The sequence below is a fragment of the Triticum aestivum genome, chromosome 2B (assembly GCF_018294505.1).
Source record: "Triticum aestivum cultivar Chinese Spring chromosome 2B, IWGSC CS RefSeq v2.1, whole genome shotgun sequence".
Lineage (NCBI taxonomy): Eukaryota > Viridiplantae > Streptophyta > Magnoliopsida > Poales > Poaceae > Triticum > Triticum aestivum.
Window position 1 is genome coordinate 418,950,417 of NC_057798.1, and position 12,171 is coordinate 418,962,587.

General features: G+C 43.8%; 1 long non-coding RNA gene across 7 annotated transcripts in view; it reads left to right on the plus strand.

The window, feature by feature from the left end:
- Positions 1–1,858, plus strand: part of LOC123045253 (uncharacterized) — a 13,702-nt gene extending 11,844 nt beyond the window's left edge. For 4 of the 7 annotated variants that reach the window (XR_006421194.1, XR_006421195.1, XR_006421196.1 and 1 more), the window contains 2 exons: positions 1,237–1,400; positions 1,525–1,858. This is a non-coding gene — a long non-coding RNA (uncharacterized lncRNA). The remainder of the gene's footprint in view (positions 1–1,236; positions 1,401–1,524) is intronic. The other 3 variants (XR_006421198.1, XR_006421192.1, XR_006421193.1) reach the window with 1 other exon arrangement.
- Positions 1,859–12,171: the final 10,313 nt, after the last annotated feature.

The following is a 12,171-nucleotide window of genomic DNA, read 5'->3' on the forward strand; positions in this document are numbered from 1 at the left end:
ACTTGATCATATCTTTCCTACTACCCAGTTTTATTGCATTAGATCCAACCCTCAAACACTTGCATTGTTTAGGATCTAAATTAAATTGTGGGATTGGGAAGTAGATGAGGTAGTACCTATTACCTGTAGTATTATGAAACCTTTGGGAGTTACTCTACGTTTGCTTATATTGCCATGCTATGCTAGTAGACGTGGATTGGGTGAGTGATATCCATGACAGATGTGAGATTGATAATTTTAATGGTTTATCTAAGGTGGCAACTTAAACACACATCTGGGTGGATTGAGGCACCTGATGTCTATCAGGACTTGCCTGTTTTTTTTTCGGACCGCCACCCAGGCTCAAAGGGATCATAAGATAATTCATACTAGTAACTTACGTGTGCAGCCACAAGCCATTATGGGCTCTGGCATAGTTGACTAAGTTGTGCGAACTCTTATAGTGGTGGACTAGCAGATGTAGGGGATGTAGGTGTACCGGTCCACCCATCGTAAGGTGCTAGCGCTTCTGAAAGACTATGTCTCGGTCATCCGTTTCTTAAACACCATGAAGTGCGAGAAAACAAGCGGAGGCGATCGAGTCTTGTGGGGAAAAGTGCGCAACCTCTGCAGAGTAACAAACTAATCATGATTAGCCGTGTCCCCGGTTATGGACAACTTGAGTATCTAGTACTTGAATATCATTGTGAATCTCAACATGTTACTTCTAATAAAAGCTATTGGGTTTTAATGATTACTTTTAATTGGGATTGAGGATGCTGTCAACCATTCTCAATGTTTCACAACCACCATGATAGTTAAACAAAATTATTCCTTTGATGTAGGGAAAAATTGGCTTTTCGCAAAAACTGTAACCATAGAGCCTTACCACCAGCCATATATGCATGTAGTATAGCCTATTCTTTCATTACTCTCTATGTGTTACATTGCCAGCATATTCCATGTGCTGACCCGTTTTCGGGCTGCAACTTTTCATGTTGCAGACTTTTCAGACGACGAGTAAGTGGTACGTTAGGGTTACGATTTCCTATACTCAACTTTGTCGTTGGTGTTGATGGGAATCCACAACCTTGTTGCTTCCGCTATATTTTGGATTGAGGTAATAGTTTTACGTTACTATATACATGTGATTTACCTCTGTTATAAATCCTTCGAGTACTGTGTGTGTCAGCATACTGATCCAGGGATGACACATAAGCACAGAGACTTGATCCATTCGGGTCGGGTCGCTACAAGGTTACCAAACAAAGTGTCATGTTTCTCTATGAACACGTGATAAGATGATATGAGCCCCTTTGTGGCTTTGTCTGCAGATTCAGCTGCAGTACACCTGATGGTGCAGCAGTCATTTGTTCCTTGTCTAGAATGGCATGTTCCTCTGGTTGCTTATGATAAAAAAGGTAGGGCTGAGTTTGAGACAAATTATTTCTGATAAGAAGATGTTGTCTTTCAATTGTATATTCGTTGTTCTCTTGATTTCATTTGTTTCTTATGCAAGGGTTCTCTCAAAAATTATTTTTGTAGGCAAGACAAAACTAAAAAGGTGATCTGGCATAAGTGGAAGGAGGGAAGCTGCCGTAAGATCTGACAATAACTTGCCTCCGCTCTAACAAGAGCATGTTCGTTCAGACCTTACTAAAAGTTATTTATATATAGTAGGTGTTTCCATTGTAACTATCAAATTCAAACTCCTAGATGTCTATGTCAGGATGTAGGACGTAGTCCAGGCAGGGATATCCCCGTTGATCTTTTCGTGGATCCTTTCACACTTCATTCTGCAAAGTGCTGGTGATTTAAATAGAATCTCTCTGTTCAAAACACAATATAATTCAAGCTACTAGAAGAGCTTGTTCATTCAGACCTTTCCTTACATTTTAACTATGACAGTGATCTCTTTTATTTGTGTATGTAACGATCATATGCATAAATAGTTGAAAATGGTGTCTGAATGGCACATCTTTAGCTAATTTTTACCATGCACCTAAATGATTTTTAAAACTTAACAGATATTAAAGAAACCCAAATTGTTTCAAAACACTCCGTGTTTGAATTTGGATCTTGCGCCATTTGGTTCTATGGTATTCTAATAAGATAACAAAATATGCATGTTCAAGTATATATTTTCAAAGATAAAGTATCGTTTATTTTCAACACACTTCAGGTTGACATGGTATTTGCGCTTTCTCAAACATTAAGTTATTGAAAAAATGCAAATATTTTCAACGTGCACATGGTTTCAAATGGGGCTATGCGCGGCAATTTGTTACCATATGTGCTTGCCCACAACTAAAACAACTAAACCATGGATTTTTTTAATGTGGACATGGATTTAGCGTGTCTCTGTGCTATTTGGAGCAACGAGTTTTCAAGCACATACCAAATATGTTCAAGCACATACCGAATATCTTCAAGCACATAACCATATTTTCAATATAATATGGTTTAACACATGAGCTTTTTGTTACCAATATCGGATATGTCCTTGCAAAATGAAACTATTTGCATCGATAACATGACTTTAGCGGGTCTCTGTGCCATTTGGCGCAACGAGTCAACTAGTACTAAAGAAAGCTTTGATCACTGCACCTATTGTTTAGCCACCTGATTGGAATTTACCTTTTGAAATTATGTGCGATGCTAGTCATTATGCTGTAGGTGCTGTTTTAGGGCAAATAGTCGATAAGAAATTGAATGTTATCCAGTATGCTAGTAAGACTCTTGATACTGCCCAGAGAAATTATGCTATTACTGAAAAAGAGTTCTTAGCAGTTGTGTTTGCATGTGATAAGTTTAGACCTTATATTGTTGATTCCAAAGTTACTATTCACACTGATCATGCTGCTATTAAATATCTTATGGAAAAGAAAGATGCTAAGCCTAGACTCATTAGATGGGTTCTCTTGCTTCAAGAATTTGACTTGCATATTATTGATAGAAAGGGAGCTGAGAACCCCGTTGCAGATAACTTGTCTAGGTTAGAGAATGTTCTTGATGACCCATTGCCTATTAATGATAGATTCCCTGATAAACAATTAGCGGTCGTTAATGCTTCTTGTACTGCTCCTTGGTATGCTGATTATGCTAATTACATTGTTGCTAAATTTATACCGCCTAGTTTCACATACCAGCAAAAGAAAAAGTTCTTTTATGATTTAAGACATTACTTCTGGGATGATCCACACCTTTATAAAGAAGGAGTAGATGGTGTTATTAGATGTTGTGTGCCTGAGCATGAACAGGGACCGATTCTACGCAAGTGTCACTCTGAATCTTATGGAGGACACCACGCTGGAGATAGAATTGCACACAAGGTACTCCAATCTGGTTTTTATTGGCCTACTCTCTTCAAAGATGCTCGTAAGTTTGTCTTATCTTGTGATGAATGCCAAAGAATATGTAACATTAGTAGACGTCAAGAAATGCCTATGAATTATTCTCTTATTATTGACCCGTTTGATGTTTGGGGCTTTGATTATATGGGACCTTTTCCTGCCTGTAATGGTTATACACATATTTTAGTTGCTGTTGATTACGTTACTAAGTGGGTAGAAGCTATTCCAACTAGTAGTGCTGATCATAACACTTCTATTAAAATGCTTAAAGAAGTTATTTTTCCGAGGTTTGGAGTCCCTAGATATCTTATGACTGATGGTGGTTCACATTTTATTCATGGTGCTTTCCGTAAGATGCTTGCTAAGTATGATGTCAATCATAGAATCGCATCTCCTTATCATCCGCAGTCTAGTGGTCAAGTTGAGTTGAGCAATAGAGAGCTCAAATTAATTTTGCAAAAGACTGTGAATAGATCTAGAAAGAATTGGTCCAAAAAACTTGATGATGCATTATGGGCCTATAGAACTGCATACAAAAATCCTATGGGTATGTCTCCATATAAGATGGTTTATAGAAAAGCGTGTCATTTACCTCTTGAACTTGAACATAAGGCATATTGGGCTATTAAAGAGCTCAACTATGACTTCAAACTTGCTGGTGAGAAGAGGTTATTTGATATTAGCTCACTTGATGAATGGAGAACCCAAGCATATGAGAATGCCAAGCTATTCAAAGAAAAAGTCAAACGCTGGCATGATAAGAGGATACAAAAGCGTGAGTTTAACGTAGGAGATTATGCATTATTATTCAACTCTCGTTTAAGATTTTTTGCAGGAAAACTTCTCTCCAAATGGGAAGGTCCCTACGTTATGGAGGAGGTCTATTGTTTTGGTGCTATAAAAATCAACAACTTCGAAGGCACGAGTCCAAGGGTGGTAAACGGTCAAAGAATTAAACATTATATTTCAGGTAATCCTATCAATGTTGAAACTAATATTATTGAAACCGTAACCCCTGAGGAATACATAAGGGACACTTTCCAGAACGTTCCAGCCTTCGAAAAGGTATAGGTATGTGGTACGGTAAGTAAACCGACTCCAAAACAACTCCAATCACAATTTTTATCAATTTTGGATTATTTAAGAATTTTAGGAAGAAAGAAGTAGTCCGAAAGGGACACGAGGCTCCCACGAGAGTGGAGGGCGCGCCCCCTGTCTTGTGGGCACCTCGTGTGCCTCCCGGACTCCGTTTTCTTGCACGTTACGTATTTTGGTCGGTAAAAATTCATTATATATACTCCCGAAGGTTTTGACCACCGTACCTCGACAAAATCCTCTGTTTTTGCTTTGAGTTGTTTCTGCAGCAGATTTGGAGGAAGATGTCGTCCCAAGATTCGGAGGGAGAGAGCTATATGGCTGATTTTATCGCAAAGCCAATAACATATGGGGATGTGGAACATTATGGCTGGACCACGGAGGAAGAAGAAGATTATGATCCAAAGGGGAAGGAGGAGACAAGCTCCGATGAAGAGGATGATCCACTACCTCAACCTGGCGATATGCATGTAGAGTTCAAGAAGTCAAGCCTCCCTAAGGTCCAATCTATCCCACCACGTTTTTGGCAGGACAGCAAGGCGACATTATGCAAAAAGATAATGAAACTTGAGCTCGAGAATGAGGATCCGAGGGAGGAAAATTTTAGCCTCAGACGCAAGCTAGAGAAGAAAAATGCAACAACTCCACCATCACCACCTCCGAGGACATAAACACATGGGTATGGGCACTCCCCTTGGCAATTGACAAGCTTGGGGGAGGTGCCCCGGTATCGTATCACCATCGCACTCCTATCTTTACCACTTTATTTAGTTCGATCCTTTTAGTAGTATCTTGATCTAGTAGTTTGAAGTTTTGATATCAAGTAGTTTGAGTTTTGCATTGTGATCTCTTTATGTAATCGAGTCCGTGAGCTATCTATAATAAAGATTAGTGTTGAGTCAAGGGCTTTGCTTTGTTGCCATGATCTTGAGAAAGTAGAAAGAATAAAATAGTTCATATTGATCTTATGGATAGTGATAACTTCACACATAGGAAGTATGAGGCATAAAAATTGTTGAGAATTGATGAACGTAGCCTTGGTCATCGTTGCAATTAATAGGAAGTGATAAGGAAAGAGGGGTTCACATATAAATATATTATCTGGGACACCTTTTATAATTGGGAGCACTCATTAAGTATGACATGCTAAAAGAGTTGACGTTAGACAAGGAAGACAACGTAATGGTTTATGTTTTCCGACATCTCAGTTAAAGTATATTGTCATTGACCTTCTAAACATGTTGAGCTTGCCTTTCCCCCTCATGCTAGCCAAATTCCTTGCACCAAGTAGAGATACTACTTGTGCTTCCAAATATCCTTAAACCCAGTTTTGCCATGAGAGTCCACCATACCTACCTATGGATTGAGTAAGATCCTTCAAGTAAGTTGTCATGTTGCAAGCAATAAAAAATTGCTATCTAAATATGTATGACTTATTAGTGTAGAGAAAATAAGCTTTGTACGAACTTGTTGTGGAAGTAATAAAAGCGACGGACTGCATAATAAAGGTCCACATACAAGGGGCAATATAAAGTGACGTTCTTTTGCATTAAGATTTTGTGCATCAACCCTAAACGCACATGACAACCTCTGCGTCCCTCTGCGAAGGGCCTATCTTTTACTTTATGTTTTTACTTTATGCTTGAGTCAAGGTGATCCTCACCTTTCCCTTTTTCATTTTATCCTTTGGCAAGCTCCTCGTGTTTGAAAGATCATGATATATATATCCAATTGGATGTAAGTTAGCATGGGCTATTATTGTTGACATCACCGAAAGGTGAATACGTTGGGAGGCAACACAATAAGCCCCTATCTTTATCAGTGTCCGGCTGAAACTCCATAACCACAAGTGCTGCGTGAGTGTTAGCAACTGTAGAGGGCTACAAGATAGTTGAGTATGTGAACTTGCTAAAAAGCTCTATTGTTGACTCTTTCTGATGTTACGATAAATTGCAATGGCTTCAATGACTGAGATTATAGTTTGTTAGTTTCCAATGAAGTTTTTGAACCATACTTGACATTGTGAATTGATTGTTATTTGAGCATAAGAAATCATATGATAAAATCTATATATGTTGCTGTTATAAGAATAATCATGATGCCCTCATGTCCGTATTTTATTTTTTATCGACACCTCTATCTCTAAACATGTGGACATATTTTTCGATTTCTCCTTCCGCATGAGGACAAGCGAGGTCTAAGCTTGGGGGAGTTGATACGTCCATTTTGCATCATGCTTTTATATCAACATTTACTGTATTATGGGATGTTATTACATATTATATCTCAATACTTATGGCTATTCTCTCTTATTTTACAAGGTTTACCATGAAGAGGGGGAATGCCGGCAGCTGGAATTCTGGCTGGAAAAGGAGTAAACGTTGGAAACCTATTCTGCACAACTTCAAAAGTCCTGAAACTCCACAAAACATCTTTTTGGATTTAATAAGAATTTTTGAGCGAAAGAAATACACTAGGGGGCCCACACCCTGTCCAGGAGAGAGGAGGGCACGCCCCCCCTATAGGGCGCGCCCCCTATCTCCTGGGCCCCCTGGTGGGCCTCCGGCGTCCATCTTCTGCTATATCAGAGCTTTTACCCTGGAAAAAATCGTGGGCAAGCTAGCTTACGGGACGAAACTCCGCCGCCACGAGGCGGAACCTTGGCGGAACCAATCTAGGGCTCTGGCGGAGCTGTTCTGCCGGGGACACTTCCCTCCGGGAGGGGGAAATCATCACCAACATCATCACCAACGATCCTCTCATCGGGAGAGGGTCAATCTCCATCAACATCTTCACCAGCACCATCTCCTCTCAAAACCCTAGTTCATCTCTTGTATCCAATCTTGCATCAAAACCATAAATTGGTACCTGTGGGTTGCTAGTAGTGTTGATTACTCCTTGTAGTTGATGCTAATTGGTTTACTTGGTGGAAGATCATATGTTCAGATCCTTTATGCATATTATTACTCCTCTGATTATGAACATGAATATGCTTTGTGAGTAGTTACGTTTGTTCATGAGGACATGGGTGAAGTCTTGCTATTAGTAGTCATGTGAATTTGGTATTCGTTCGATATTTTGATGAGATGTATGTTGTCTTTTCCTCTAGTGGTGTTATGTGAACGTCGACTACATGACACTTCACCATTATTTGGGCCTAGAGGAAGGCATGGGGAAGTAATAAGTAGATGATGGGTTGCTAGAGTGACAGAAGCTTAAACCCTAGTTTATGCGTTGCTTCGTTAGGGGCTGATTTGGATCCATATGTTTATTGCTGTGGTTAGGTTTACCTTAATACTTCTTTTGTAGTTGCAGACGCTTGCAATAGGGGTTAATCATAAGTGGGATGCTTGTCCAAGAAATGGCTGTACCCAAGTGCCGGTCCACACACATATCAAATTATCAAAGTACCGAACGCGAATCATATGAACGTGATGAAAACTAGCTTGACGATAATTCCCATGTGTCCTCGGGAGCTCCTTTCTCATTATTAGAAATTGTCTAGGCTTATCCTTTGCTACATAAAGGATTGGGCCACCTTTCTGCACATTATTTACTTTATTTAATTGTTACTCGTTACCATTTATCTTATCACAAAACTATCTATCACCTACAATTTCAGTGCTTGCAGAGAAAACCTTACTGAGAACCGCTTATCATTTCCTTCTGCTCCTCGTTGGGTTCGACACTCTTACTTATCGAAAGGACTACGATTGATCCCCTACACTTGTGGGTCATCATAATCTCTCTGTGTATGTCCATTACCAAAATCGGTCTCACCGAGTTTGTTAAATCGGTCCTACCGAGATTACAATGCAAACTCTCTGTTCCCCTTCGCAACGTTTTGGTCTAACCGAGATGAGAGAGTCGGTCCCACCGAGTTTGCCTGACCAACCCTCTGTGTGTCTATTACCAAATTCGGTCCCGCCGAGTTTGTGTAATCGGTCTCACCAAGATTACGTTATGCCCTAACCCTAACCATATCGGTCCCACCAAGTTGACATGTCGGTCCCACCGAAAATCCTAACAGTCACATTATTTACTAAATCGGTCCGACCGAGTTTCACGATTCGGTCCCACCGAATTTGGTAAGTTGTGTGTAACGGTTAGATTTGTGTGGAGGCTATATATACCCCTCCACCCACTCTTCATTCGTGGAGAGAGCCATCAGAACGTGCCTACACTTCCAGCATACATTTTCTGAGAGAGAACCACCTACTCATGTGTTGAGACCAAGATATTCCATTCCTACCACACAAATCTTGATCTCTAGCCTTCCCCAAGTTGCTTTTCATTCAAATCTTCTTTCCACCAAATCCAAATCCCGTGAGAGAGAGTTTGATGCGGAGCATACCTCGACTACTCGCACCGACACTCCATCACCATCGCAAGCACCAAGTGGACCAATGACAAGAGCACGTGCACGCGCCATTGAGAACGAGGTGAACTCTTTCCTATTCAACTCTCGTTTGGATTCGTGTGAGGATTGGATTCTACCTCAAACGGAAACATTGTTCATGCTTAGGTACCAAGAAGATGATAGTGAGAAGGAGAGGACGGAGACTCAAGCGACCACGAAGCAAGGGAAAGAAGAGAAGAAGGAGAAGAAGCAAGGGCCACAGCCCCTGGACACCCCGGGTGCCCGGCCTCCTTGGCCCCGGGTGCCCGGCCGCCAGCAGGCCCCGGGTGCCCGACCCCTCCTCCGGGCCTCAGCTAGCCCACCCCGGGTGCCCGGCCGAAGCTGGGCCGCGCCAACACCACAACCGGGTGCCCGGGCCCTCAACCCCGGGTGCCCGGCCTGCCCCGCCCAGCCACTGGTGGCCACCCCGGGTGCCCGGGCCTTGGCTCCCCGGGTGCCCGGTCCGCCCCTTCCGGAGCCCCTGACCGATCCGAGTGCTCGGCCGGTTCCACCCCGGGTGCCCGGACTCCCCCTCCGTGGCCACGCGTTTTAGGGACTTTTTGGTCCTTTGTATCCCTTTTCCGCCAAGTTTTGTCCCTAGGCTTTATATATCCATCCCCTAGCTCTTTTGGAAGGTTAGCAAAGTATTAGATTAATCATTGTGAGCTTTGCTCCTTGTATCCCCTCCTCTTTGGAGATCAAGCCCCCACCTAGGGAAGAATCCTTTCGATTGTCAAGGCCTCCTCTTGGAGAAGATCATCATCAAGACCTCACCTAGTGGGAAGAACTTACCTAGTGCTACTCTCCTTGAATTGATCTTGTAATCTTGTGGATCTCATGTATGCTACTCTAGTGGATGTGATATTTGGGTTTATTTGAGAGTTTTGTTCCTTGTGTTCTTGAGTGTTTTCCTCCTTTTCCCCCTCCAAGTGTGAAAAGATCCCCTCTAGGGTTTGACCCTACAACATCTTGGTATCATGAGCAAGGTTTATTCACATCTTGGAGTCCCATCCCCCCATTTTCTAGCTTGATTTTGTTGTTTTCGTCCAAATTCAAAAATCCCCACAAAAATAGCCCCAATTTTTTTTCTTGCAATTTGTTGGATCTTGTGAGATTTGTTTGTTTTGGTCCATGGATTTGATGTTTGGCAAGTGGATCTAGCCCCTCCCCAACAATCCCCACCCTTCCCACCACGAAATCCTCCAAATTTTGCCATTTCCCAAAATTTTCCGCCCAAATCTGACACCACCGGGTGCCCGCACCTTGAACCCCCGGGCACCCGCACCCCTGGGCCATTTCGACCTGCCACCCCCGGGCACCCGCACCTCACACCCCCGGGTGCCGGCACCCCCCTAAATCAGCCCACTACCAACACCGTTTTGGCCATAATTTCCACATCCCAAGTCTGTTTTTCGTGTTCTTTAGCTCGTTTAGAAGCTCTTGACATCCCACATCCACTCATCCCACTACCACCACCATTAGCCCCATCCAAAAATCATCACAAAAACACCCACCTTCCGCATTTGACCGATTTTGTGTTGCCATTTCCGTTTCCTAAGGTGTTTCGGCTACTTAGGAGCGTGTGACATCGTCATCACCATCATCGACTCGGAGTCATCTTGACCGCTAACCGTAAGAAAGAACGGTAACCTCAACGACACTTACGCCTTACCTTGGCTTTTTTGCATTGATAGCCCGAGCCACTTTGCGTTGCTTACCCATTGAGACTAGCAAGTTGAGAATTGCCGGGCCACGCTATTGTGCACCGTAGTGATCGTGTTATCATCCTTGTGCCATAAGTCTCTCCCGTGCATATCATATATACTTGTCTCATATCATACTTGGCTCGAGCATCAAGCATAGAGAAAAAAAGAGAGAATAAAAGCTTTTAAGCAAAAGAGGAGCAACAAAGAGCTTGTAAGTAATAGAGTTGAGCCATTTGCATAGTTATATCATCTTGATTAACGCATATATACCATAGATGGGATTGAAGACGGCATGGTTCTCTCTTAGGTAGGTGCACAAGCGTATCTTGCCCATTTGAGCAATCGAGCTACTGTCTCTCGAGCACAACAAGAGCATTTTCCGTGGTTGCACATTTTGAGCTCACTCCTTGGTTGTGTGGATCCCATCTATCTTCCGTGCGTGTGTACCTAGTGATACCTTTGGGTTTGATCTATTTGCTTTACTTGCATTTTTGTGAACCTTCTCAACCTTATCGATAACTTGACTAACATTGTCGGAGTAAATGACCACGGGTAGCCTAGCCGGCTCCCCCTGGCTCTTCAAAAAATAGTAGGCCGATCGAGCCTACAAGCACCCAAGACACGGGGCCGCCTTCCCCCGGCCGGCTATCCCCCAAGCCGACTACCGGAAGGCGGCCCGACCCTAAAAAACCCTCATGAAGAAAGCCGCGGCAGGGCCGACTCCAAGAAGCCGGCCACGAGATGACCGACTCCAAGAAGTCGGCCCCCGACAGGTGGCCAAGATCGAGCCCTCAAAGTCTGCACCCACATAACGGAGATGGGACGGGGCGTGGCAACAGTGAAGCCTGCCACCCCCGAATCCCGGAGTACGCATGGCTACAGTACACCGTACGGGGCAGCCATGACCCGTCCGGCGTGGCACTGTTGCCATGCTGACCATGACATCACCCACGACAGGCTGTCAGTACGGCCCGCAGGCGGCGGGCCCCTTTGGTCAGAGAGACACCCGAAGGCGGCCACACTTCCCCTAGTCGGCCTGGGACGTAGCCGGCTCTCGCCAGCCGACTCGCTCCCTCCCTCAAAGTATGCGCACCATTAAGGAGACAAGATGAGGTAAGGCTATAGTGAGAGCCCGCCAGGCAGCGGCACTGTAGCCATGCTTACCTCGACAAAGCCCTCGTCATCAAGAGTGAGGCAATAGTAACCAGCCCCCGACAAGACCCCCAAGCGGTGGGACCTACCTGTCTACCAGGAGGCCGACAGCCGGCGGGACCCACCAGTCGGCGGGCCCCAGCAGTCGGCGGAGAAGCCGGCGAACATAGACATTGATAGCTCGGGCCCACGCCCAGCTGGATTACCATTGTACCCCTAGGGGGCAGGCCTATATAAACCCCCAGGGCACCCATGCAAAGGTTTGGACTTTGATAGTTTTAGACACAACTTTGAGAGGAGAAGAGAGCTAGCCTTGCCCTTTTTTCCTCTTCTCACCAAACAACTCAAGGAGCCTCTTGTAGCCACTTGTTGATCTAGTGATCACGCGGAGACCCCGCAGAGCAGGACTAGGGGTGTTATCTCCACGGAGAGCCCCGAACCTGGGTAAGATTCGCCGGCGTGCATGTCTTTGCCTTATCCCATTTCC